Here is a 23,630-nt window from a genome sequence, read left to right on the forward strand (position 1 = left end):
ATCTCACATATATTGATATAGCTCTACTGACTATAATAATACATTCTTCTCTGTATTTGCTGTCACTGCCAGCAACGCATTTTGGAGTGGGAAAAGGTGAGGGAGGAACTGGGACTAAAGCAGTAGGCAAAGAGGAAAAAATACTTTAAAAACATGGTGGCAACCTGTCCCCTCAACTTCAATCACAGATCTGGCAGTTGCAGGAACCTGATTAGTATTGCTATGAGGAAAATACAGCTGTCCATTCCTGTTCTGCAGATGTTGCAGTAGGTATTCTGTTGTCAGACAGCCAGTGTTTTGAATCAAAGTAATTATTTCTTGTAGGAGAAAAAAGTGTTATTGTTGTTGTTATAATAGCAATTACCCATCTGTAACAAGCTGGGTGCTTGGAGAATACTATTATATCACTGAGTTTCTGACTCTGTGGTCATTAGATTTTCCCTTTTTCGCTTCCACTTGATGTCAGGTGTCTTCCACGCTATCTAGCTAATTCCAGCGTCAGGCGCTGTGTGCTTTGAGTGCTTCAGCTCTCGAGAGCACTAGACAAGACACCTGGCCTTCGAGCAGACTGTTTTAGTGGAGAAGTGAGAGAACCCATTCTGTTACCCTGGTGGCAGTGAGCATTGAAATGAGTGCCCAATCTGTCATAGTCCAGAGGACAGAGCATCAGTGCACTAGGAAAGAGTAAGTTTTCACAGAAACCGAACTGATCTAAAACTGAATGAATGAGGGTTAGTCATACATGAAATGTGTTCTACCTGGCAACTTCAGAAACAACAGCTTGGAAATCTAGAAGGCAACAGCGTGTAGCAAATATGCCACTTATGTTCATTTCCAGGTAGAGAATTGTATATATAATTTTTTTAGTCTCAACCTTGCAGGCAGCCAATCTCTAGTCATTTAACACAGAAAGGCTCACTGGACATTTACTCTTTGTACTCCCAGCCACTCTTGCAGCTCTGAGTGAAATTAACTGGCAGTGTGAGCAGCCACTGTCCCTAGAAGATCATGTGCCTCTAGTATTTGTCATAGCCATAAAAAAACCACACACTGAATCAGACTGCATGCAAATAATGCACTGACTTTCTTCCCAAAATGCAATGGGAATGGGTTCTCACAGAGCCCCCATACACAGTTTGGAATCCAGAGCAGGTTGACAAAAGGGATTGTAGCAGGGGACTGCATGGGAACATGCCTGAGTTCCCAGCCTCCATGGGGATTGCTGAGACACAGAAATGGTCTCAGAAGCAAAAGACTTCAGCATGACAGCATGCGCTGCTTTATTCACCTGTGTTGCTTGGCTGCTTGCCTTCCAGGTGCGTGCCAAGGGTCAATGCCTCTTCTGATGTTCAGACCCTGAAATGATGTCAGTGCTCAGTGACAGGGGGGGAACTGTACACAACAGGGACATAGATTATTTTCTTTTTGCATTCTGGAATTCCTCTCACATTTTCTTCTAAGCCCAATCCTGGTCCCATTTTGTTTGCCACTGAATTTCTTGTGTTGGATAAGTTTACACAGCAATTACACGGCCATTAATTAAGAAGCAGTACAGATCTTGGTTTTGTGTGTTAGGGTTATGAAATAATTTTTTTGATGTTGCTTCAGTTGTTAAATTTGATTACTGCAGGAGATAGCTGATCATATATTTAACAAATGTAGAACAATAATAATTTGTTGACAAATAAATTGATTGGCAAAACAAGTTCAGTGTATGCATCCACTCTGTAATAAGAGATAACTAAAAAAAAAAAACAACAAAACTAAACAAAAAACTTTAGCTAAGGAAAGGAACTATGATTTGATCATCCAAGTTTGGACAGACAAGCTGACCTAGGGGTGAACAGAAGGGTAATCATTTGAGTAATTATGACGTCACCTACCCACATCCCTCACATATTCTGTTAAATTAACCTTTGCCATCACAGACAGGTTGTTGTCTTGTCTCTTCAAGTTCATATTATCATATCTAAACTCCTTACTAGGAAAAACATCATGGGCTGGCCCAGAGGAGTTAGATGACCTAGCTAATCTAAGGCACAGGGGTTCAACAAAGCATCTTGGCTTCTACAGGCTTATTTTAAAATTCCTGTTAAAAAGCCGGCCTTATTTCCCTCCTGCCCTGCCTCTCCTGCTAGATGTAGCACATTTAGTGTAAATGCAGTGAGCAATGAGATGTGTTCTCTTGTGAATCGGACATGGTGTCTCTGCCTTGTGGTATGCTGCAGCATAGACATGCCCTGCTTGGTGGCTGCTTCAGGATCTCTGCAAGGTGCATCAGTGACTTGCCCAGGATGACTCCTTTAGGTTGCAAGCAGAGCTCATATTCTCATTGCTTGTTTATTCTTGTATGTGAACCTGTGAATGATTTATGCATTTTTTATATGAGAAAAATGTTTGCTTTCAGAAGAAGAATGTGACTAGATATATTAACACTCTCCAGAAAGGTGCAGAACATCCTGGATGATTCACCCCAGGAAGGTCAGAGGGGAGACTCCAAGCCAGGCTTCCTAAGGGGAAAGTTCAAGGACTGACATAAGGGACTTTGAAGGGAAAATTTATAATCTAACCTTATAATGTTTAACATTTTAATATAACAAATGTTGTGGCTTTGGATGGGGAATTCAGATTTGAAAATAAGGAAATATTGGCTCCAATGTACATGATTGAAATGCAGCTCTTTCAACTGGTGTTTCTGGACTGCTGAGTAGCAGTGGGCTTATTGTGCTGTACTGAAACACATCCCATCTCAAAACATACCTAAATCTGGAGCAGTGTTCAAATGGCAGTGGTTTGCTTACCTGCTGCTTTCTGCCCTGCTTACACTTCTCTTTTTACTAATTTAAAGATACATGACTTTGCTGTCAGGAAGGGCTAGAAAATAAAATTGGTGACTCCACCTGATGCAATCAGCTCCCTGATGTATCTTCCCTAGGACTTTCTCATTAACTCTTCAAAGTCTCCACATTTGGTGGAATCACTGTAGGAGATTCATAAATGATAAATGAAGTAAAGAGCCCCATCCCACAACTGCACGGACAATGAGAAAGAGAAAAAAGTCAGAGTGTACTTAACAATCATTTGTATGTTGAGCGGTGAGTAGTAGTAAGTAGAACCTTTTTGATAAAAGCAAGAAAATCTACAGACTGTTACTTATTCCTAAACCATTATCTCTTCTGAGAAGAAGACACTTCCAGCATTTTGGAGTCCAGCCTTGAGCATACAGGCAGCCAGCCTCTAGCCATTTAGTGCCAAGAGGCTCACTGGACATTTTCTCTTTGTGCGCCCATCTGCTCTTGCACCTGAATGAAATTAACTGGAGGTGCGAGTAGCCACTGTGCCTAGAAGACCACATGTCACTTGTCCTTGTCACAGACATAAAAAGTAATGAAGGACTCAATGAAAAGTAATGCAATGATAGTGAAAGTCAAGAGGCGGTCTACACATCATGGAATCATTTATTTCTGTCTACCTTTATTTTACTAGGCTATTAATGCTATAGCTGAAAGGTGACCATCAAAATATCATGAACTTTTTCAATGGTGGATAAAGCTTCAAAAAATAGAAAGTTAATTAGTATTATGAAGATTTGCAAAGTCCATTCTCTTTTCTTTTAATATATCCAAAGCTTTAGAGGATAACTTATTTACTGGCCTTTTGTTACCCTGATTTGTACAATCTAGATATGTTCATCAGGTCATGGTTGGTCATTGTTTCTCTGTGGTGTAGTTATTTACACAGCTTTCATCATATCTGTGTTCCCTATTGAGAGCAAAGCTCCATCTGTGAGAAATAGATACATAACACAATAAAGGATAGATATTTTTGATATTTGTAAGTTGCAGTTGTTTTTATTGATTCTAGTCTTGACCGCCATCTTGGCTGTGTACTTTGTCTTAAGAGCATAATTACAGATTTATTTCTAGAAGTCTTGTTCCAAAGCGATTTTTTTCTCTACTTGACTTAATTACTTAAAAAGTAATTTGGGATTTCAAATTGTCCTTACAGTCTTTGCCAGGTACCCCCATAATCCCCACAGATTCTTCTGCAAAAAACAATTGTCCTAAAAGTACATCCTGCATCATTCTGGCTATGTCTAAATATCTGCTTGTATTCCTTAGTATTAGAAAATTGTAAATGTTTAGTAATAACAAATATTTGCTTCATTAGGAAGGAGACTGCACATCTCTATAGCTGAATGGCAAATTAGTAATGATTCTATTAATGACTCCTAGTAGTTCTATGTGACATAGAAAATTTTATTGGTGTAAAAGTACACTTTGTAGTTTTACCACTATAATACTTACATGTTGGCAAAAGTGCTAGTAATTATATAGCTTATTTAATTGAGGCAAATAAACTGTGTTACATAGAATGGACAACAATCTGTGTGGTTGTTTTGAATACAAGGGTATCTATATGATAGAAAAAAAACCCCTTTTTCTTTCCTGTCATGTAATATGATAGTTTTTATATTGCTCCAGATATGTTTGATCTGATATAAGACAAGAAGTTGGAAAAAATAATGAATGCTAAGGAAAAAAAAATCTATGCCAAGAAAGCTTGATTTTCCTTCAGAAAATAATGTGAGCTAGGATCATCTTAGGTAATCCTTGTTAGCTTATGTGGCAATAGCGCACACTTTTTGATGTGATATTAGTGGATCAAACACTGGTCTCAGGTCTGTTCTGTGATTTTTACACAAGTTTTTTTTGTTACACTCTCAACAGCCTCAGTCTATGTTTCAGGCTCTGAACAGCCACTACAGAAGTGTCCATAAGCTTGATAGTTGCTCCACTTCTGATCTCTTTATGCTTCTTGGACAGAAACCAACAGAACCACATGCACCTTGATGCTTCGCTCCACCAAAACCTCCAGATATGCTCCCACTGTCATTTGAGATCAGCCTTGTGTGCTTTCCTGTTCTGCCAAAATTGTAATGTACTTCACAACCTTCACCAAAGTTATCCACATTGTTCTTCAGGACACACCTTCTTGGAATCAGTAAGCAGACTGCTACTGGTCTCCTAGGTTTCTCTCCAGTTATGCATAGAAGGATCACAGAGTGGTCTGGAAGGTAAAAACAGGGAATTATAGCGTTGTCAGCAGAGGATTTCTGGGCAAAGCCTACTTTTCTGGGCAAACTGCAAGCACTGAGGTATAAACTGAGAAATTAGTAGGTTTAAGTTCATATCCAATGACTTGGTACAGCTTTTGTACTTGCATAGAATCGTTACCTAGGAGCGTCTACTGTAAATGTCCAGTTCTTTAGTGCAGTTTTAAAGTCAATTCTTAAACTACCTGTCTAAAATGGAGAAATAATTGATTTGAAAATCAGGAGATAGCATTTCCATTTTCCTTCAGCATGACCAGAAGGGTTGTAGGAACTGCGTTGCCACTGTCCACTCTGACCTGTGTATCATGGCAATACCCCGGAAAGTCTTGCAACTTTGGACAGACTTCCGTGGATTTGGTCTGTGGCATCTTGTTCTGTAATAAGCTATTTTCTAGGAAACTGGAAAACTGTGTGAACACCAACATATAGAAAGCTGTCAAACTGCCCATCCAAATTCAATGAAGACAGATGTTGGTAGTGTCGTAGAGATAGATACTTTCTCACTGCTTTTCTCACTACTCTTTTCCTCACTACTTTCAAGGCTGCACTACATATGCATAAAGCTTAAATATTCTGTGATTACTGCATGCTTGTCTGAAACACTAGCAGTGAGACGAGATAAAAGTGCCACCTTGAATCATATTATGTGGTGCCATCCTACAGGTACAGCACACTCCAGTGTGACACAGAACAGCTCAATGCACTCCTGTACTAGCTAAATAAGGAAACAGAAATAACCCATAATTTCATACAATGTGCCATTGGTGGGAAAGAAATTGCAGCAGAAAAAATAGTTTTATTACTGTCTTGTTTTTCCAAGAAATAAGTTCTTTCATTCTGTCTCTCTTCTCGTCCTTTTGTTTTAAGGGACATACCCCACCCAGTGAATTTTTTTTCCAGGACATGGTAGAAGGGATCAGAATAAACTGAATGCAGAAAGGTTATCCTCTCATCCATCAAGTCAAGAGTCCAGGTATGAGAAAAGTAGAAGCCCCAAACTAGGGCAGTGTGGCTGGATTGGCTGCTGATGGAAGAACGAAATGGGACTCCTGAGCGTCCAAACACCAGTACTTGAGATGGGTTCCTATGATCTTTCTATTATCATGCCAGGGATCTTCTTGCTTACATACACCACTGCTTTTGCAATACCTGCTCACCTGCTCAGTTGCTACAGCCATGAAGACCTCTCTAGAGAAGATGATAGATAGATAGTTTAATCCTTGAGAGGCCTTGTGTCTGGTGTCATACTATTTTGATGGAAAAGTAAAGAGAATTAGAGATATAGCAAAATGTAACAGAGTAATGGAATCAGAAATAACAAGGGAGCGAAGATTCAGAGTTTAGAATAGAAGAGAGGGACACTGAGGTCAGGAAAATAGAATAAAATCAGGTTATAGAGCTGAAATAATGGAAGGGAAGAGACAGTATCTCTTTGGGTGAGGAGCCTTTTCTATAAGAAAAGCTTTTCTCTGCTATGGGGTCTCAATGTTGTTTCTGACCTGCAGTGTACTTGCCTAGGCTTCTCCTTATCTTTGGGTCATTAATATTCATGTTTCAGGAATCCATGCTTAAGTCAGCTGTATTTAGGTATATTGTTCATCGTGTCTTGGTCACCTGAGCAGGAAGGTTCCTGCTGAAACAGGATATCTGCTGGAAATTAGAAAAAACTCAGGGTTTAGCTATGAACTCGAGAGAGACAAATGAAGATTTTCAGATGGTCATTGGCAGTGTTTTTTTCTTTTAATCAAGAAATGAGAAAATAGTGTGATATATTTGAGAAAATACTCAAAGATGAGTGGGACATTTTGGGCAGCACTTGAAATAACTTGTTGGTCTTTCTTTGAATAGAGTTGCTTACTTAAAAAAACATGGATTGTTAATTTTGACTTTCAGTGCATTTGTATGTGTTAGGTTTAAACAAAATGTTAAAAGTGCCTTGGGTGAAACTTCAGTTCACATGTCACATCTGAAACTATGAAAGAAAGTCAGAAGTACCATCAAGACATTACCTTGTGAAGTGTTTACATTTCTACCTTCTATCTTCCTTTGCTGAGTAGTTGTGAAAGGTAGGGAGTTTTCATAAACAATGAAATAATGAGATACCTTTACAAAATAAGGCCTTTGAATTATTCCATCTGGCCATAAGATATAAGAATTCATAAAGCATTTCAGTAAAACAATAGAAAATAATTTTAACAATCTTTTTTCTTCCTTCTGCTGTGCTGCTTTAATTCCATGAACAAAGAGACTGAAAAGCTTAATATGTCTGGACCATCAGTAATCAGTACGTCAGTGAAACCCAGATGCTCATCAGCAGACTTTGCGTAAGATGATAAAATCTCATTTCCCTTAAATTCATTACAGATTTTCTTATTGTACCAGAAAAGTGTCACTTAATTCTTCATTCTTTTGCAGAATCTAAGGAAGATCCTTTGCTCTGCTTTAAGCAGTAGATTCCGAGCTCACTTGAAGTGTCTGTATGTAGGCAACTCCCTCAAATATTACCTAGAGGTAGGAGGAAAATCAATAAGACTCTTCTGAGAACAAGTTAAGCTTGTTTTCCTCCTTTTAAATAAGAATTCTTAATTCTAGAGTTTCTTGTACATATTGTTTAATGTCAATGAACAGCAAAGTTTCCTTTATAATGCATTAGTACTAGGTGAGTGAGTTTTTCCTGCCAACCTGTACTGTTCTCTTTAGCACAAATACCCTCAAACACATAGTATAAAACAACATGATTGCTAAGACACTTCTAATCCCTGACATAATATGGATGAACTTGATTAATCTATGTTTAATTGAGATTGAAAATGAAATAAAAAAGCAATGGAAAACATTCTGTTCATCTGGCAACTTATATAAACTAGCGCTATTTTAGCTAACACACATCAGCTGATTTATTGTTGATGTCATAGAAAAGTGTATATTTGTACTTAGCCATAGACATATATGATGTATGCATCACTCTGATCCAGGGTGTGAACTGATGCAGAAGTTCACTAAGATATGTGGAGCTTAGCAGAAGGAAAGGAGCTCATCAGAGCCTGTATGTGATCAGTTACCATCATGCAAAATTTATATTAGCTGTATGCATACAGTAGATGTCATCAAATGCACATGTACACATGCCCTACTTGGAAGCCTGGTATAGTGCAGAATACAAAAACATAAAACTCTAAATGATTCACAGAATCACAGATTCAATTGCAGCACCCTATTTCTGGTAGCAGTAGCTTGATCTTAAAAAAGCCTTGGGGCCTCTATGTGAGAGAAACTGGCATTTCATATTTTAAGCATAGTTCTAAAATACCGTATACTTTTGCATTATGATGACTTACACTGGGAAGTGAGAGATGGCACCAGAGGATGTCTGTGTTGAAAGGTTGTTCAGGTAGAAAGCATGATCTTCTGTGGGATTCAGCAAGGAGGGCAGAGATCTCAACTTGTTAAAATGAATCGAGACAATAAGAATGGAACTGAACTACCGCTGCAAAATTTGGATCTGGTCTTAGATTTCAAGCATTGCTAGGTTCTGAGCAAGTCTGTTCTGCACACCTACAAGTGGCAGCAAAAGCAGACCCAGCTGCCACCGTGCATGCGACACAGTGTAGGAGCCTGGACCTTTCCAAGAGCTACAGAGTGCTTATACACTGGAGTATATAAGTTCTCCCCATCGTGTTTGGACAAAGGCATCTATAATATGGCTAAAATGTCAGTTCCTCCCTGCTGTGTGACAAGTGTAGGTTTAGTCAGATGACTGGGGATCCACTTTGGTGATTTAGTCATTCAAAATATGAGATCAGAGTGAGGACAGAAGTCTGCCTCAGCTGATGTACAGATATATCTGTGAACAGATATATATATATATATATATATAGGTAATGTGAACAGGGAAATTTGTGAGTGCTTGCATTCTCCAGAGTCACAAGTGTAATTTCGTGGAAATTACATGGACTCTGTTACACACCTATTGCTTGAACCTTATTTTAGAAATCATCATCATGCTTACATGTCTTTGTATTAGCAGCCTGGAAATAATCCTTCTTACCTATTTCAAAACATAGGACTTCAGGTTATTTTCTTCAAAATATCACTTCTCTGAGATCTTTGGAAGACCATGACAGGTAATATAATCCCTAGGTTTATTGCATAGAATTGGGCAGCCACAAGCTAGAACAAATGGCGCAGGACTATGAAACAATTATTTTAAGGACTACAATGGGAAAGAGCAATTTTGCGTACAATGAATGCCCTGCATTTCCTCTGTCACATCTCTAGCAGTTTATGTCCTTATTTGGAGAGATATAACCAGCTCATGTGGTGTAATATATGCTCTGAACACATTGCAATGAATTGTTGGGTCCTAATGGGAGCTACCTGAGAAATTTTAATCTTCAGGCACTAACTGTAATGTCTTGGCAGCTTATGCTTTGAAGACATCTATAGCTAACTGCCATATCCAACCACTGTTTCTGTTCTTCCAAGACAAATATAATGAGTCCCCTGTGCAGTATATGAAGGCCCTTTCCACCTTGGCATCAGTGCCATCTACTACAGCTGTACTCAGTTTATAAGCAGCTCTGTAGGTTGCTTAAATGGTTTTTTATATACACCAATGTCACAATTTAAAGGTAAAGCCTCTAGTTATGTAGCTCTAAAGTAACATTTTCAGGTCAGAAAATGGGATTGAATGGGTCCATGCAGTAGAAAGTCTGTATAGAAAGACCAGCATCTCCCATAAAGCACAAACTTTATGGCAACCATCCCTCATTGCATGCATCCTCCACCATGGGAATTTATGTGGATGTGAGAACTGTCCTTCTCTTAGATTGTGTCTTCATGCTCATTTAAGCACAGCAGCTCACATTAACTAAAGGGGGTTAAAATGAGCCATCTTTCTTTTGAAGGGCAATTTGCTTTCTTAGACTGCTTGGTTATCTCTGTGCTGTGTTTTTCTCAGCTGGGCCAGGTGCAGCCTTTAAAGCCTTTTCTTCTGCAAGCAGAGCAGTGCAGCTGCCCCTCTTAGCTCATTCCTCTTGTTGGCTGCAGCCTGGGAGCTTTCCCCAGCTTCCCCTGCCACAGGGCAAGCTCGCTCCCAGGATTTCTTCTCCCCTGGGGCCTGCCTGTGCCTTCACATTTTCTAAAATCATCCATTCCCCTCTGAAGGTTACAAGACATCATAACAGGTCTTTATTTCCCATTATTCCCTGGGGTTTGAAATACATCAGAAAGGGTACAGAGTTGATGAACTTGGGTTGAGAAATGTCCTTTGCAGTGTTGTTTGGGCCATAGATTTCTTGTGCATTGATGGTTCATGGAAGAAGACCATGATGTATGTTAGGTCTATTTATGACTATCATGCTCCGGCATGTTCTTTGCTCAGGGTTTGTAGCAGATGCTTTAATGGTTTGTCAGAGAGTAAAGGCCATGATCTGAATAATATAACTTTCTGTGGTAATTGCATCTTATCAAAAGAAGAGTCTTTGAAGGCTCTCTTGTTTGGCCTGTCATTTTCTTTCTCTGGTTATCATTTTATCTACACTTGTTACTACAGATTTTTTTGGACTCGCTTCAAGGATAGTCCCACACATTCCTGTGACAAAACCTTTTGAAATGTTCTATTGCTGCATTTTTCATTCATTTCTAGCAGCTAAAGCTGGCGAAAAACAGATACTGTACTGAATGTTTATGTGACATACAGAATACTAATGACTGACTGTTTAATACCAGCTAATAGCAAACTAGCACTGAAAGTCAACCAATCTGATGATGAGGAAAGTATCTCTATCTGCATGGGGAGAAAGAAGAAAAATGCAAAAATTAAAAACAAGAAATGAATCTGGTACTCTGTGCAAACATATGTAAGAACTTAATTGAATTATCATTTGAGCTGAGCAAATAATATGAAGCAAATAACCTATTTAAATTTAACCTTTTTCATTTCATAAATTGGTCATGAGCTGCTTAAAAATATACTTGTAATCATATATTATTCACAAAATATTTTGGTGAATAATTCTAGACAACTCTTGTAAAGCACTGGAGATAAACGTACCTGTATTTGAAATGTCAGCCCTCTTTTGGCTTCAGTCAGGGCAGGCATTTAATAAGCATCTCCTTATAAATAGCGGAAAATAAAGATCTGTTGGGATTTCCATCTTGCTTTCCTCCTCTGCACCTTAAGCAGGAGTAGTGCCTCTATAATGATTAATTGGATTAGCTGTAGTGATTCCAGTTTTGAGTTTCAAAAATTTCCGGAGGTCCAAAACATAGCAATATGTATCTTACGTGGCTGATCTACTTTGAACTCTAAACTGTAGATTGAGCTGCCATGTAGGCACATCCTAAGCTCAGTGGGGAGCGGTAAGCACCTAGCAAGGGTGACTCTAGTGATCCTGAGGAAAGTAGGATGAGCTTACGGTAAGCGCTCTTCAGTACACAGGGAACACAGGGAGATAGACATATAAATTTTATGCAGTCCCATTTAGATGGGAGGATTCTTGCATGCTGTATGTAATGAGTTCCTCTTGTCTCATTTCCATAACACAGAGCGCTTTCTTTGGCAGATCCGTTAACGCAGTGTGTCACCTGAGCACTGGAGTGTATCTATCATATACACAGGAGGCAAGAATGTGCCTTGTCCTCTGGTCTGGAAAACTCTAAGCACTGGGTTATGAAGATAGAGGGAAGCAGACACAAATACTGGGCCAGTTCGTTGGCCACTGTGCATTTCAGTCTTTGCACAATGGCACGGGTGTCCCATAATGTATCACTGAGCTTCTGGAGCCCATTGATCTTGCTGACCAAGTTTATGTGAGGTCAGTAGCACATAATCAAAGAGCGTAAGGTCAAGCCGGCATTTGACTCAATGTTAAGTTTCTCCGTAAGTACTGAGTACTTACATGCTTAGACCTGAAAACTGTTCGGTGGGAGTGTTACATGGTGAATTTATTCTTGGATTTGTGAAGGCTGAAGAAATTCTAAGGAAAAGTTAAAATGCTTTTCTAACAGGAGCTGACAGACAGGACTGTGATATGGTTTTCATGCAATGCTTTTAGTTTTCCAAGCTGCCAAGGAGACTTCCTCAGTCTGAACATGTCTGATCATGCTGATCATGTCTCTATCCACTATGAGTTTCTAAAGCCAACTTTCTGAGAAATCCTTGAGAAATCTTTAGAAAAAAAATGAAGTTACACATTAACCCATGTAGTCTAACCTAAAGGTCACAAAACCTTTCAAATGCATTGCCTATAAGGGGAATTAAGTGGCTAAATCTCTCTCCTGTACTTTGAAAATATACCCTTAGCAATAGTCTAACTCTTTCTCTTCTTCCAGCTGCAGATGAGTGACCTTAGAAAGAAAGGATCAGAACATTTTTAATCCAAGCATTTATTGAATTAGCAACAGGGGAAAATACTATATGGTTCCAAGTGTCCATTTTACAAGGTTTGCCATCATCATGATGGTCCAATTGTGCAGAGAGAAAGGATTTGTGTTGCACAGGCAATAGGAATTTTACAGCATGATTGAAGTGTTTATGTATTTTACAGTTCTAGAAGAATTTTAAGGTTAGCATTAATATATATTTCTAGTACTGAGACATCCTGAGAATTTTTAGTTCATTTTTTATTAAGGAGACACTTTCAAATTTAAATTCTTTGTAGCTTGGTTTGGTTTGGATTTTTTTTCCCCCCAAAAATATATATGTACTGTTTCTGAGTCATGAGCAGTCTGTAGTGCCTTGAAATGCCATACCACCGGGCATATCTGTGTGCCTAGAGATTTCAACAGTAGTCTTCCCAGTAATTATATGGAGAACATATGCAGGCTTGTAGCTAGGAGATTGTTTACTGATGCTCCATATCATCTTCTATGGTCTTCTGGTCTACCAGAGTAGAGGAACTGCTGCTTGTCCTGTGAAACTGCTGCCTCAGCTACCCCAAATGTTCTTCTATGGGGAATTCGGTAATTCATTCCTCATAAATATACTCAGATGTCAGTGCTCTGGCAAAGACATTCCTCTGCCTCAGGTTAACTTTGTCAGGAAGAACCAGGTAAAGGTCCCTTTTGAAAGACACCATAGTTTCTTGTGACACTGATGCGTCAAACAGATTATCAAATATGAACACTATTTTCCTAAATTATTATTTGCAGCTTTTCATTCCCTGGCTATTTTCTAGAAAAAAATGTTGCTGTTAACTCTCTAGAAAAAATTCTAATATTAAGCATTAACATCTTTTCCACTTAACAGATTTTTAATTCATCATTTATGTTACATTTCACCAAGCATACAAATTTCTTGAGATTCAAATGGAGCTGTGACTCATTTCCCCTGTTCTTAAATTCAAATAACCAACTTCACCAGGTTGAACTGTTTCATGCTGTTTTCTTATATTTGCCCAAAACTAGCCCATAACCTGCTGTTTCAAATGTCCCAGATATAGGAATGAGAAAACCACAACTAGCAGAGTAAGAGCTGACCAAACATTTACTCAGTAGCTAAACACATCTTTGTATACTTTTTGAAACATTTGTGCAGTTATCCATTGTTTTTTGTCATTGTCTGACCCTGTTTGTCTTAGGACTTGACTGGGAGCAGATATGGAAAAGAAAATGTTATTTTTACAGAAGTTACAGCCTACCATGAGTAAAAAATCTCACCAGGAATTTTCATCTTAATTTTATTGACATCACTAATTACAGCGGCTCATCTGAGGTTTTATTTGAGCTTTCAAACCTCTCTAGCTTTATCCATCATAAGTCTAACCTTTCCTTGGTACTCTCTGCACCCTCTGGAATTAACATACCCTTTTCTCCAGGTGTCATAAACCCGACTTTGCTCTTCAGACTTTGCACATGCCTTCTCTTTTACCTTTATCATTCACAGGCAGATCTTGTGCTCATTTGCTTCCTTCTGCTCTCCCATTTTACCACCCTCACTGGCCTTCAGCTTGTGAGAATCTCTCTTGTGAAAAGCTAGTGGGGGCTGGCAACGTTGAGATGAAAGACAAAATTATTTTCAACTCATAAGCTCTGATCATAACCCATAACAAGATTCATTATTATACTTCACCCTGACCCATATAATTTCCAATAAAAATCATATAAGAACTGCTTATCTAACACATTATTTAAGAAAAATAAAACCATGGAATTTAGCATTTGAAAAAATACAGTCACAGAACTAAGAGAGAGGCTTTCATGGGGGGAAAGCTCATTGTTAAGGATTAAACCTATAATATGTCAGCAGTAGATACCAGTACTGTAATTACAGATGATATTAATAAAAGCATTAAGTATTGTAAGTCACAGAGACATTTCAAGAAAGTAATTAATTTAGTTTTTAGTAATTAATAGTAATTAATTACTATTAATAATTAACAGTAAATTAATAGTAATTAATTAGTTTCAATTAATTAATTACTTAGTTTATATTAATAGTAAACTAATAATTAATAGTTAATTAATAATAAACTAAATTAATAGTAATTTATTAATCAATTAGTAATTAATAGTAAACTAAAAAGTAGACCAAGGATCAACTCATTTAATTGTCAGGGTTTTTTTCAGAGCCAGTTTCTCAAGTGTCTCAGGGAGAGAGAGGGAAATGTAATATAGTACTGAAAACTCTCCTGTGTACTTCAGGTATGGGTTGCATGCTACGGATAAGACAGAAAAAATTCAGTCCTGTGTGAGCAGGAAACTTGTCCCAGTTGACAACTAGCAACTTAACCAACCTGTAGTGTTAACTCTTCTCTCAATATGTTTAAGTTCTTCAAATTTGAATACTTATCCCTGGATCTAGCTGTTTTTATTTGGAACGTAAATTAACAGGATCAACATTTAAGCAGAAGAGACTATCTGAATCTCCATCTTCAAACCCATAGGTGCTCCAGCTCTCTGGAGAAAGTAAACTCACTTCAAAATGGAGTGCACTCTCAAGATGACTGGAATCTTTTCAGACAAATCCTGGCATAAGCAAGGAGCAAACATTTCTAGTGTTTTCACCTTCTCTGATGAAAGCAGGACTTTCTACTTCATAACAACGTGGACAGTTGACAGGTAAGCATTTTCGCAGCAACTTACATCTTCTAAACACGAGGGACAGGGAAAATAGACTCCCTGTTTCAGGAACTCTGCAGTATTTCACCCATGCAGATATGCAACAATTGATTAAAGATATTTCCTACCTGTACATCTTTCCTTTTCTGATTTACATGAAGAATTCTATGTCAGGGGTATAAGTTTCTATTAGATGCAATTGTACATCCTTAAGAAGACACACACGCCCTCCCCGACATACACACACACACACACGCATATAACTATTTCTATTAAATTCTGTAGGGTTTCTCACTGGGGCTGGCAGAAAACAGTTAGCCCATAAATTACTTGCAAAAAAGAAGAAAGCAAATTATAATTCAACCATTTTTGTATAGAACATATTGCTTTATACAGAAATAGTTGGTTTATAGCTGTCTGAGACTAATTGGTTCATTCCATTCACAATGATTTATTTATTAATGTTGCTGATTTGCACACAGTTGCTTGGAGTACACAGAACAGTTTTATATACAAAATTGATAAATACATTTAATTTATTGATTTGCAAATGACAAATTTATTTGGTCTAAAAAGTTTATCAGTTCATAAGAATGAAATACTGATTTTTGTATGTAATATAAATTTTAGATGTGCACTTAAGTAGAGGCAGCAGAACTCCTTACACTGCTCGGTGGAAGTCTATCAAGCTTTTCAACCTTATCTTTATTTTGAGGGATTTATAGCTAGGTCATAAAAAATGAGTTTGGACTGAGTCTTCTTTTAAGACAGTTGTGTATCTACTGCTTGACATCTCAGTCAAGAGCACTTTTAAGCACATTCACAAAACAGATTGGTCACTGTTAAGCAGTAGATGTTTAGAATAAATACCCATTACTGTAACTGTAGATTTATTTCTGTCTATAATTTCTGCAATTGGCTATTTGGCTTCTTCTGTGTTTTCTGTTAAAGAAAATAATGTGTTTATTGAAGAATAATAAAAAGTATTTTAAAAGTGCTGTGTGCTTTATAGACAAGTAAGGTGTTGACTTAAGGCTCAGCCTGATGGTCCTGAAGAAAATGAGAGTATTTCCATGACCTGAAATGTTAATGAATTCATTCCCTTTAGCCCTGGGCCAGAGAAACCATCGAGCACATCACAACAGTGTGTCCCAATCTCAGCAAGGCAGCAGTGCAGTTCACTGACTTGCAAATCCCTGTTATCCCCACATACATTGTTATCATTGTGCCTAGTGTCTAGAAAGAGCAAGATAATGAGCTGCATTTCCAGTGATTCTTTATATTTCTGTATAAAGTTTATATTAAGATGCTGCCCTGGTTTTGCCTGGGATAGAGTTAATTTTCCTAGTAGCTAGTATAGTGCTGTGTTTTGGATTTTGGATGAGAATAATGTTGATAATATGGGGATGTTTTAGTTACTGAGCAGCGCTTACACAGAGTCAAGGCCTTTTTTGCTTCTTACGCCACCCGACCAGCGAGGAGGCTGGGGATGCACAAGAAGCTGGGAGGGGGCACAGCCAGGAGAGCTGACCCCAACTGACCAAAGGGCTGTTCCACGCCATATGACATCATGCTCAGTATATAAACTAGGGGGAAAGCTGGCCAGGAGTCTGCTGCTTGGGAACTGGCTGGGCATCAGTCAGCGGGTGGTGAGCAATTGCATTGTGCAGCGCTTGTTTTGTATATTCTTTTATCATTATTATCATTTTCCCTTTCTTTTCTGTCCTATTAAATTGTCTTTATCTCAAACCACGAGTTTTACCTTTCTTTTTTGACTCTCTCGCCCATCCCACTGGGAGGGGAGTGAGTGAACAGCTATGTGGTGTTTAGCTGCCTGCCAGGTTAAACCACAGGTGCTTACTTTGCATAATAAGGTTATGCACTGAAGTGAAAGACTTCCCACCAGTGTGCAGGAAAGATTTTCCTGGTGTTGCATGAGGACACAAGTACTCAAACATCATCTCTGAACAAAATTGGCTTAATGTGTTTCCAGCCTCCCTTCCTGTGCTCTTCTCTCTCTCTCTTTTCCTGTCCAGGCTCACTCTCATTCCCCTCTTCAGCTCTGCTAATGTGACTGATTGTGGGACTAAACAGTGAAGCAGACACAGAAGGGAGAAAAAAGAAAAGAAAAAAGAGGAGAGGAGAGGAGAGGAGAGGAGAGGAGAGGAGAGGAGAGGAGAGGAGAGGAGAGGAGAGGAGAGGAGAGGAGAGGAGAGGAGAGGAGAGGAGAGGAGAGGAGAGGAGAGAGGAGGGGAGGGGAGGGGAGGGGAGGGGAGGGAAGGGAAGGGAAGGGAAGGGAAGGGAAGGGAAGGGAAGGGAAGGGAAGGGAAGGGAAGGGAAGGGGGAAGGGAAGGGAAGAGGGAAGGGAAGGGAAGAGAGAAGGGAAGGGAAGGGAAGGGAAGGGAAGGGAAGGGAAGGGAAGGGAAGGGAAGGGAAGGGAAGGGAAGGGAAGGGGGAAGGGAAGGGAAGGGGGAAGGGAAGGGAAGAGGGAAGGGAAGGGAAGGGAAGGGAAGGGAAGGGAAGGGAAGGGAAGGGAAGGGAAGGGAAGGGAAGGGAAGGGAAGGGAAGGGAAGGGAAGGGAAGGGAAGGGAAGGGAAGGGAAGGGAAGGGAAGGGAAGGGAAGGGAAGAGGGGAGGGAAGGGGAGGGAAGGGAAGGGAAGGGAAGGGAAGGGAAGGGAAGGGAAGGGAAGGGAAGGGAAGGGAAGGGAAGGGAAGGGAAGGGAAGGGAAGGGAAGAGGGGAGGGAAGGGGAGGGAAGGGAAGGGAAGGGAAGGGAAGGGAAGGGAAGGGAAGGGAAGGGAAGAGGGAAGGGAAGGGAAGGGAAGGGAAGGGAAGGGAAGGGAAGGGAAGGGAAGGGAAGGGAAGGGAAGGGAAGGGAAGGGAAGGGAAGGGAAGGGAAGGGAAGGGAAGGGAAGGGAAGGGAAGGGAAGGGAAGGGAAGGGAAGGGAGGGGAGGGGAGGGGAGGGGAGGGGAGGGGAGGGGAGGGGAGGGGAGGGGAGGGGAAGGGAGAAAGCAAAAGCCACTGCAATGTGGGGGTTGAAACCTGTGCCTGGTGGTTGAGGAGGGGATGGAACATTTTTAAAATGTCTTGTGTGCCTGGATCCTGAGTGGGTTGGTCATAGCTGGATAAGCTATTAGATTATTTCTGTATGCAGGAGATGAATGCAGCATTAACAAGTTTGCTGATGATACCAAACTGGGAGGTGCTGTTGACTCTCTTGAGGGTCAAGATGCCTTGCAGAGGGATCTAGATAGATTGGAGCATTGGGCTATGATTAACGGCTGAAATTTAACAAGTCCAAATGCCGGATTCTGCACCTACAACAGAGTAATGCCGGGCACAAGTATAAACTGGGAGAGGAGTGGCTGGAGAGCAGCCCTGCAGAAAGGGATCTGGGGGCGCTGGTCGACAGCAGACTCAATATGAGTCAGCAGTGTGCCCTGGCAGCCAAGAGGGCAAACTGCATCCTGGGGTGCATCAAACACAGTATAACCAGCTGGTCAAAAGAGGTGATTATCCTGCTGTATTCAATATTCATGTGACCTCACCTCAAGTACTGTGTGCAGTTCTGGGCCTCACAATTGAAGAAGGATATGAAGGTCCTTGAATGCATCCAGAGGAGGGCAACAAAGCTGGTGAAAGGGCTGGAAGGCATGTCCTATGAAGAGCAGCTAAGGACATTGGCCTTGTCTAGTTTGGAGAAAAGGAGCTTGAGGGGCAACCTCATTGCTCTTTACAGCTTTCTGAGGAGGGGAAATGGAGAGGTAGGTGCCTATCTCTTTTCCCTGGTATCCAGCAATAGGACGCATGGGAATGATTCAAAGCTGCACCAGGGAGGTTTAGACTGGACATCAGGAAGCATTTCTTTACCTAGAGGGTGGTCAAACACTGGAACAGGCTTCTTGGAGAGGTGGTCGATGCCCCAAGCCTGTCCGTGTTTAAGAGGCATTTGGACAATGCCCTTAATACCATGCTTTAACTTGGTCAGCCTTGAATTGGTCAGGCAGTTGGACTAGATGATCGTTGCAGGTTTTTATAGGTACCTTCCAACTGAAGTAGCCTAGTCTAGTCTATTTCGCAATCATATTCATTTTGTTTTCTGCCTGGCTGGGAGGAAACTGCCTAGCCTGTGCCCAAGAGCTAGATTCATTTTAGCTGCAGTACCCAGCACTGAGATGGAAGAAGCCCTGAGACCTCACCTCAGACTTACAGAAAGCCTTCAGAGGGCAGGGAGGTTTCCCACCTGAGCAGACGCTGGGGGAAACAGGATCTCTAAGAACAAGCCCAAACCCTAGTTGAGATCCTGTGGAGTGGAGGCAATGTCTGGGTCTTCCTAAGGCTGGACACTGCATTGAGACAGTATTTTAACTGAGGGAAGCAAAAAGAGTGTCTTGAAGCTAAACTTAGACTTAAGTAGCTACAAATATGTTTTTCTTTTCTTTTATACCGTCTGTAAATATCTGCTTTATTGGGCTTTCCATTTTTAAGTTAAATAAAATGTATATTTATTTCCTCCAAAAAGTCTCTCCATCTGGTGATAAGAGACATTTCAACTCTGGCGAAACATTTGTTTTTAATTCTCAAGGAAGTAACAGCCCTAAATGAAGGTTTGGCCTGAATAATGAATTATGGTATAGAAAAAAAAAAAAAAAAAAGAAAAAAAGAAAAAAGAAAAAAAATCAGCTTGGAATCATAGAATCATAAAATCGTTAAAGTTGGAAAAGACCCTTAAGATCATCAAGTCCAACCGTTAACCTAACACTGCCAAGTCCACCACCAAGCACCACGTCTACCTGTCTTTTAAATACCTCCAGGGATGGAGACTCAACCACTTCCCTGGGCAGCCTGTTCCAATGCCTGACTACTCTTTCAGTGAAGAAGCTTATTTACCAAAGGACTTTCTACACAAGCATTAGGAACCATAGCACAGAGACAGTATTTGGGGAACCTCACAAGTGAGTTATAAGTGTAAGTCTAAATAAACTGATTAGTGCATAAAAATATCCAGGAAGATGTTGATCCATTAAAGGTACTTAAAAAACCACATAGATAAAGTAATTTTTTTAAGGAATATTTATTTTCAGTTCCATTTAAACAACCCACTTTTGTAACACATACTAAAATCTTTAGGAAACATTCTAAGAAATTTCAGGATTATAGCCACAGGGATGAATTAAATGCATTTCAGTTCTGCAGATTAAAATACAGAATATGTTTGCATCATTCTGCATTTTATTATGTTGCTGCCTTTTGGTATGCTTTACATTAAAAATACATGACTGACACTCTTTATACCAGTAAGCCTTTTTATTGAAAAAAAATATTATTGCATTAAACTACATTCCCAGGAATTCCTTGAATAACCTAAAAAAAAAGCCGCATTGCATGTACAATAGTGCAATTCACTTAGCTACTGTATAATATAAAACACTTTATACAGAGAATACAAAACAAAATTACTAGTTTACATATTATACTAGCCAGAGTATTATCCAGTTTTAAATACAAACTTAACACTTTTAAAATCAATCCGGTCAAATGGCATTTTTATGCAAATCTGCACAACAAATATACATGTTAAATGCATTTCAGAAGTGCCTCAGTTACCAAAAAAAAAAAAAAAATCATTGTGCAACTCAGGAAACTTTTGTTATTGGATTTTACAATGTGGTTGACCTGTTTCCTTGGATTATGTATCAAGAATATATAATCAAGCCAAAATAGATTATGAACTTGGAGTGTATATATTGCTGTCACCAGGATACTCTAACTCTTTTAAAAATCAGTCTAAACAAAATCAAAATTGTAGCATGGCTCCATACATCAGGTTCAATTATGTTTTTAGTAATAGTAATGATACATATTTAAAGTACATTACTCATGAAAAACAAATATGGCTGCAAGTAGAGCAAACATATCATCTCAGCTGTGCTGATAATTTTATTACATTTCTCCAAGAAAATCCCTTCTCTGTACTAAGAACGATATTGGTCATTCCCTTTGTTGGTAGTCAATGATTGCTGTTTTGCTGTTGTGCTGTTACTGTTCCTTGTTAATCTCTCTTTTTTCCATCAATGCCTCTCAAAATCCTAATTTCCATTGCTCCAAGAATTAAATTTGATCTTTATTGTCTATTCATTTGCCTTACCAGATCATCGTTGTTGGTATGTACAATATGCATGGACATCCTACGATTTGGTTCCTTCATAGAATCCCATTGTATTGTGCATGCATTAAGGGAAATGTATATAACTATTTTCCATAAATGATCTGCATAGTAGAATGTTGTTAAATTTCAATTGGTCAGGTTTCTTGCCATAGGAATTTCTACAATATTAACATTGCCTGTAAGAAGCAGGGATACAATATGTACGTATACATATTAAAGATGAGATTAGCCTGTCATTTCTTCTGTTTCACTTTTTTCTCTTAGTGTTATCTACTTAGGATTCAAATGAACTCTTATATACAATGAGAACAGCTGTTTTTTCTTGAATAGGAATTGGACTGGGCCCATACATTTAAAAGTTTGTAGGGCAGGAAATGCATCTTCTAGGCTGGTATTAGCCCTGAACTGGTGGTAGTGGCTGTGCAGCTCAGTCAGCCTCTTCTAGGGCACAGGCTCCTTTAAAAAGCCCAAATCAGAGTGTTCCTACAGAATTATAACTAATGTTTCCCAGTGGTCCACTGAGTGAGGGATCTCCATCCGAGCAAGGAAGTACTAATTTTCAGAGCTGTTAAGTCATGTTCAGTGAAATATGTTTGATTCTCAGAAAATAAAGTTTCAGAAATATAGAAATTATATGTAAATTCAGAGCTAATTTTGGGAAGATTTTTCAGCCAAAAATGAAAGGAAGAATTTTAAACTGTGGAAATAATTATTTTTAGCATCTTTCTCAAAGAAAATTTCTGACTTCCTTAATTCTGAAGCAAAATTTTCAATTAAAGAAGTTCCCTACGATTAAAATGAGAAAATGAAACCATAAAGATAAGTTACCAAAATGGCATGAATCCATTTTGTTAATGAAATTAATAAATCGGCTGGGAAACTAAGCAAAAGATATTTGGGGGTGCTGGTTTCACCAACCTTTTTCAGTACAAAAATGTTTTGCTTCTGCTCAGTCTCCAGATTTTTTCCTGACAGCTTTTATTTGATGGCTAGAATGTTAAGTACCCAAAGAAATTTTAACTTTGAAAATCAACTGCAAAACAAGCAGTCACAACTTGTAAAGCCATTTGAAAAGTTTGGCATAATACCAGTTTATGCTGAAGCAGCTGCTTTTAGAAATTAAAACAATTCAATTTTATTGGCATGGATCAATCTAATTTGATTAAAACTAAGTTGGATAATTGGTCCTAAGTTGTATTTTAACTTAATTGTAATTAGATTTCTCAGTTTCTTCAGATAGCCGAATATAATGGAATAAAATCCTCCAAAAGTTTTTTAGTGTGTTTTATATCAATTCTTAAAGATACGTTATTAATTGTGCACTATGTTATTGCAAATGAATTGAAATTATTTCAAATGTTTCTAATCCAAACAAACAGGTACTGTCTGTCGGACACTTCATTGTCCAATTATATTGGGAAGCATGCCTGCGGTCTAACCACAATATGAACTTAATTTCATGCTAACTATCCCATGTTGAGTTAGAAACATTATAAAAATAGTCAAAATGTGCCATTCAAAGAGATGCTGAAGCTCTCACCTATTTCCAGATACACAGTTATTACTAGCAATTTCAACCACACATTACCCTGAAGGTTGGATACATGCATTCAAACACTGCAGATTCAGAACTTCAATTTGTATGTTGAGAGTTTGGGAAGCCATGTGAGAATCTGGATTTATTTGTTTAGATTCAATATACCTTGAAATGCTGAGAACTGTGGCATGGTTGTCTATGAGACTTGACCTGGAGAGCCAGCTTCCGCTCAGAATTTTGCTTCTGCATTTTTATGAATATCGGCACGATTTTATAGGACCAGCCAATTGTTTATATTGTTTATGAAAGGGATGAAACATATTTACACATTCTTTGGGCAAGACTCTCCCACACATCAGAGCTCTGTTTGGTAGGAAAGAAGTGTTGCAGTCTTGGCCAAGGACCACTGAGGTTCAAGGCCAGCACTAGCTGCTTGGCAACTCTGGGCTGCTGCAGCCCGCCCCAACTCACCCTATGTTACAGCCACAGGCAGGCAATGCCAAAGAACTTGGCTTCATCCCCTTTTTTCCCTTGCCTTCTTGGATGCTTGGCTCAGGGAGAAAAGTAGCAGCCTGCTTGTGCCAACACAGAGCCCCCTACACTAAGGGAATTTTTTGTTATGTATGTGTGGCCAGACTGCAGTCCCTTTACACTGTCCAAGTAAGATATCCCAGGGATAAAATCACTAAAGTATCTTTGAGATGTTGTTGTGACCCTCTTCCAGTATTAGCTCATCACCACTCGCT

Source organism: Platalea leucorodia, assembly GCF_965183815.1.
Source record: "Platalea leucorodia genome assembly, chromosome: 1".
In the NCBI taxonomy this organism is placed as follows: domain Eukaryota; kingdom Metazoa; phylum Chordata; class Aves; order Pelecaniformes; family Threskiornithidae; genus Platalea; species Platalea leucorodia.